The 6,154-nt window shown below is 35.4% G+C and overlaps 2 non-coding genes and 1 pseudogene across 2 annotated transcripts; all 3 read left to right on the top strand.

Annotated features, from left to right (window-relative positions):
* The first annotated feature begins 1,283 nt into the window (after positions 1 to 1,283).
* LOC144972146 (5S ribosomal RNA) lies at positions 1,284 to 1,402 on the top strand (annotated as a pseudogene).
* Positions 1,403 to 3,188: 1,786 nt separating this feature from the next.
* On the top strand, positions 3,189 to 3,307 carry LOC144972135 (5S ribosomal RNA). Its single transcript, XR_013645286.1, has one exon. It is a non-coding gene; the product is annotated as a 5S ribosomal RNA (ribosomal RNA).
* A 1,554-nt stretch (positions 3,308 to 4,861) lies between these two features.
* Positions 4,862 to 4,980, top strand: LOC144972131 (5S ribosomal RNA). Its single transcript, XR_013645282.1, has one exon. It is a non-coding gene; the product is annotated as a 5S ribosomal RNA (ribosomal RNA).
* The last annotated feature ends 1,174 nt before the right edge of the window (positions 4,981 to 6,154 follow it).

Raw genomic sequence — 6,154 nt, 5'->3', positions numbered from 1 at the left:
CAAAAACAAAACAAAACAAAAAACAAAAAAGCAAAACAAAAAACCCCCCAAAAAAACAATTAATTTTTATCTTTTAATATATTATACAAATCCAGACCATTCTCTGGTATAGTAAAATTTCGTTGTTTTCAGGGCGAGAATAATCATAACTAACATTATAACATACCAATCTGTCCTGAGCATTAGAGGTTAGATAGCGCTTCCAATTCTTCAATCATGTGCTCTGGCACCAAAACTTCATTGTCAACTATTTTTATTGAATTTAATGCCTTTAGAAAGCTCTGTGATTGAAGTCAAAACTTATTAAAAACTATCAATTTTTCATAAAAGTAGGAAGATCTACAAATACTGACAATAATAATGACAAGAACAATAGATTACACAACTTAGAAAAAAAATATTTTGGCAAGATTTATTGCGAAAAATTATCTTGGCAAGATTTGAACTTGAACCACCTACATTGGATTCAATAGTCTGATTGATGTCACGTCGCCCAGCAAGGGCGGCCATCGTGGTTCTAAACAAAGAAAATCGGTACTCTTTATTCTTCATGCTGGCTAGAACTTTTCATATGTCTTGTGATCAGAATGTGTAAAAGTCAAAACATGATGAGATTTATAATGGGGTTTTTTTCCCCTCTGGATACACATTTATGCTCGTCGGAGAAATATTTCATAAGGGCGTCCGCCATTGTTCCGATAGAAAGAGCCAGTTACTAAGTTACCATGCGTCATTACGAGGGAAGTGACGTTACGACTGTTGAAGCGTATTACGAGTCTACCAAGGTTTGCGGACGGTGATGACATGAAGACGCACAGGTAGAAACAAGGTGCCAAATAGCTGCCTTATAATTAACTCTTTAGAAGTTTAGTATAAGTTATTGTATTAAACCAAGAAGAAAAGTGAAAATGAAGAAATGTACAATAGTATGTATGCATTATGTGCTCTTTAGGTGGCTTTTATCCAATTGAAACACACACACACACACGCAAACACACACACACACACACACACATATATATATATATATATTATATATATATATATATATATATATATATATATATATATATATATATATATATATATATATATAAACAAAGGCAAGACAAACCTAAGACGTCAGTCAGACAGAGAGAAAATAAAGTTTTGGTATCATTCCTGACAGACAAAAATAGATTACGAAATGAACGTTGACCTAGATCTTATACTGATAAAATCAAATTCACTCAATTCAAAGATTGGAGATACGGATTAAGAAAAGTTTGTACTATTTGTTGAATGTTTACGATCATACCAGGTTGAAAATACCGGTTCTCGTCCGATCACAGAAGTCAAGCAACGTCGGGCGTGGTTAGTACTTAGATGGGTGACCGCTTGGGAACACCACGTGCTGTAGGCAATTTTAAAAAAATTCTTGGTCATATTTTTTTCTTACCAATTTCTAAATTCATTGAGTCATTTATGACCTATGTGCTTCATCCCATATTTTTCATCTGTATTTAAAACAAACCTCTTGATGTTATGAGTTTCATTAAAATATTCACAACTGATCGTCAAATGAAACGTATTATTACACAAAACTATGTTCAACCTTAAACACTCATAATCTTATTTATAGAATGTAGTGAGAACTGATCACCCAACAGGCGGCCTAAAAACGAGACTGCAATAGGATTCAATAGTCATAACGTCACTTCCTTCCTAATGACGCATGGTAACTTAGCAACACTGGCTCTAAACTATCGGAACAATGGCTGACGCCCGTATGAAATATTTCTCCGGCGAGCATAAATGCGTATCCAAAGGGAAAAAAAAACATAAATTTGATCATGTTTTGACTTTTACACATTCTGGTCACAAGACATATGAAAAGTTCTAGCTAGCTTGAAGAATAAAAAGTAATGATTTTCTTTGTTTAGAACCAAGATGGCCGCCGTTGCCGGGCGCGTGACATCAGACTATTGAATCGTATTGAGAGCTTCCTAACCTCAATACTCTTCAACAGTCGTAACGTCACTTCCTTCCTAATGACGCATGGTAACTTAGTAACACTGGCTCTAAACTATCGGAACAATGGCGGACGCCCGTATGAAATATTTCTCCGGCGAGCCTAAAAGCGTATACAGAGGGAAAAAAAAAACAACATAAATTTGATCATGTTTTGACTTTTACACATTCTGATCACATGACGTATGAAAAGTTCTCACCAGCATGAAGAATATAAAGTAATGATTTTCTTTGTTTAGAACCAAGATGGCCGCCGTTGCCGGGCGGCGTGACATCAGACTATTGAATCCAATTTCAATCATGCTACAGATAGAATGAAATTGACGTCACTCGGGTCTTTGTTATTGTTTTTTGACATCAACGTTTATGAGTAATTCTCACTTAACGGTATTACCCAGACTATAGATAGTATGCGTTTGGCTAAGTAGCTCACAACATTGCCATCCGGAAGTACAACGGACCTACACACCAAGATCTGTGTTACCTGAAACGTTCATAGTCTTGTTGATACAGTATAGATATAACGAAGTTGACGTCACTCGGGTCTTTGTTCTTGTTATTTTGTAACCCGCGTTTATGAGTAATTCTCACTAAACTGTATTAACCAGACTATAAAAGTATAAGGCTACGCCTAGTTGTGTGTGTATTATAATTCCGGATGGCAATGTTGTGAGTTTCTTTGCCAAGTGCACACTGTCTATAAATAGGATTCAATAGTCGTACCGTCACTTCCTTCCTAATGACGTATGGTAACTTAGTAACACTGGCTCTAAACTATCGGAACAATGACGGACGCCGTATGAAATATTTCTCCGGCGAGCTTAAAAGCGTATCCAGAGGAAAAAAAAACCCATCAGTTTGATCATGTTTTGACTTTTACACATTCTGATCACAAGGCATATGAAAAGGGAATGAAAAGTTCTCGCCAGCATGAAGAATAAAAAGTAAAGATTTTCTTTGTTTAGAACCAAGATGGCCGCCGTTGCCGGGCGCGTGACATCAGACTACTGAATCCAATTGATATTGAAAGATAAAATCTTTTTCTGGCAAACGCAATGACACAGACCTCATAAGAAATGAACTTTGGCCTCGATTTTATACTCACGATAACGCTTCGGTTGTTTAGTTTCCAAAACTTTGCGAGACTGATTAAGAATAGTTTGCAAGAACTGGTAAATGTCTACGACCATACCACGTTGAAAATACCGGTTCTCGTCCGATCACCGAAGTCAAGCAACGTCGGGCGTGGTCAGTACTTATATGGGTGACCGCTTGGGAACACCACGTGCTGTAGGCATTTTTTTTTTTCTACCCAATGATTAAATTCACGGATTCAATTTTTTTTTTCTTTTTCATCGTTTTTTTTTTCACAAAAAAAAGACGTCTATAATATTTTGGTTATTGAATTGGTGTTGCTTCAATAAGTGTGTAAGCCGTGCAAAGAGAATGATGGGAATAAAATGTAGAACGTGTATAACCATATTATTTTTGTATTTGTATAAATCGCTCGTTCAACCAATTCTAGAATACTGAAATTGCATCTGGAGCCCATTTTTTTTTGTATTGGAAGTGTACAGAGGAGAGCTACCAAAAAGGTGTATGCAATGCAGTATTTGTCTTATAAGGAAATGTTAGAATTTCTTCTTTGACTTACCAAGTTTGAAATAATATAGAAGAATTCGTGGTGATTTAATTCAGGTGTATGGATTAGTAGCTAAATGATCTGGAAAAGATAGATTTTTCTGATTTTATTTTTGTTCATACTAGAGTGGACAGGTTTAAGATTTATGTTACTAGATGCAAAAGAAGCATTAGACAAAACTGGTTCAGCATTTCATATTGTCCGGAAATGGAACGATTTGACATTTGAAGCAAAGAATGCAAAATCTATGGATTATTTCAAGGTGTTAGTAGACAGGGAATTATATTAAGGAATATTTATATATGATGAATAATGCTTGTTTGCACTGCTGTTGACATGGCTTTCAATCTTGTATGTAAATATCATGCAATATCTTATTATGGTTATCTTCTATATGTATGAATGCACGAGTTTGTGTGTGTGTGTGTGTGTGTGTGTGTGTATGTGTGTGAATGTGTGTGTGCTTTGTATGTCACGGTTAAAGATATATATTTGCACATCACACAAACATGAGTACATTTAAGTTGATATGTTATTATCTTTCCCACGTGTACCATTATTGTAATCTTCCAATCAATAGATTTACAACAAGATATGAAGTGAGTAGAAAAGTGCCAGAAGACAATAGAGAATAAAAAATTTTTTCGCGGCGGTGGTGGGGTTTGAACCTGCGACCTTATTGGTACGACAACTCCGCCTGGCAGGTGAGAGCGTGGCTCTACCGTGTGAGCTATCCACGAACACAAAAATATTCGTTTCAAACCCAAAGTCATTTCTAGATCCCCCTCTCACCCACTTCTTGAGATCGCCGATTCGTTCACCACCATCGCGAAGTAATTTTGACCAGCAGTTAAGCTTAATAGCCAATATTCTCATCACAAACATATAACATAGAAACGATTGAGACATGGAGTATGCTCCGTAAATCAATAGATTTCTAGCATTACTATTAATAATAATATTATTCTTGGCATTTTATCCTATTTCGCCCTATAACATATGTTATTGTATGTTATGATAACAATAATAACAAACGTTAGTTAAACAAAAACAGAAAGTGAATGTTTGAGAGAGAAAAATAAGTTCTGCTACTCAGTGATACAGGCTGAAGAAATGAAGTATGGCCCATATTTTAACTGATAAAGGAATGTTCATTCAATCCCAAGGTTTAAGAAATTGAATAAGATTCGTTTGTAAATAAACATGTTTGTCTACGGCCATACCACGTTGAAAATACCGGTTCTCGTCCGATCACCGAAGTCAAGCAACGTCGGGCGTGGTTAGTACTTAGATGGGTGACCTCTTGGGAACACCACGTGTTGTAGACATTTTTTTGGTGGTTTTCATTCGGTGGGTTTGGTTTTGTTTCTTTGATTGTGTTCTTTTTGTGGGTATGTTGTTTTGTTTTTTTGTTCTTGGGAAAGGGAGGTAGGGAGGGGGGGGGGGGGGGGAGATTGTGTTTTGGTGTCTTTATTCCCACTATGCCCATGCCGTTAGAATGCTGATTTTATTCTTACTTTAAATTTTAAAGTTATTTTTTTTTTTTTTGTTTATTTTGGTTCTTTTTTTTTTGTCTTGTGTGTGTGTGTGTGTGTGTGTGTGTTTGTGCGTTTGCTTGTTTGTTTTTTTTTTGGGGTTCTTTTGTTTTGTTCTCTGTTATTCTCTCAATGGTCATAAATTTATTATTCTCGTCCATCCGTAAGTGTGGCTTGTTCTTGACATCACGAACAGAGTAGGTGGTCACAGCAGATTCCATGTCAAGAAACTTACATAGATTATGTTGTTGTGCTTGTTTCGAATCGGTCTTGGTCAGAAAACATGAAAACATGTTTCAGTATTTTTTTAATATTATTATTTTGGCTTGTTATAAATCCCTATACTTTGTTTTGTGGGTTTTTTTTTTTTTGTTTTTTTTTTTTTTGTTTATTTGTTTGTTTGTTTTTTTTTTGGGGGGGGGGGGGGGGGTTGGTTTTTTTTGGTTTTTTTTTTTTTTTTGTTTTTTTTTTTTTTTTTTTTTTTTGGGGGGGGGGGGTTAGGTGTGTGTTTGTTTTTTTTTTTAATTTGTTTGATATCGTTTGTTATTTGTATTTTGTTGGGGTTTTTTTTTGTTGTTGTTTGGAATCGTTTGCATTAGAATCGACGTGTACATATATGCAGGTCTGACATCCGAACGCAATTATGGGCTTAGTTTAAAATTGTTGTAATGGACAATATTTTGCGTTATATCTTTTAAAATTTCCATTACAACAATGAGCCCATAAGGAATTGGGTTATCAGATCTGAGAATAAGTGCACGTCGATTAGAATGCAAAGATTTAATTAGAGAAAACGAGGAATCTAGGATTTATAATAAGTAATGCAAGCGTATGATATGTGTGTACATTAGTCTAGTGTACATGTGTGTATGTTTACACGCGTGTATTTCTGTTTATATGCATGTTAGCCTTCTTATAAAAGAAGAAAACAGTGAAGGAGAAACAGAGATTCGTACTTAAATCTCGG

Source organism: Berghia stephanieae, chromosome 4 (genome assembly GCF_034508935.2).
Source record: "Berghia stephanieae isolate SIO BIC M18660-M18661 chromosome 4, UCSD_Bste_1.3, whole genome shotgun sequence".
In the NCBI taxonomy this organism is placed as follows: Eukaryota; Metazoa; Mollusca; class Gastropoda; order Nudibranchia; family Aeolidiidae; genus Berghia; species Berghia stephanieae.
Note: the sequence above shows the minus strand (reverse complement) of the source record. Positions and strands in the feature narration are given on the sequence as shown.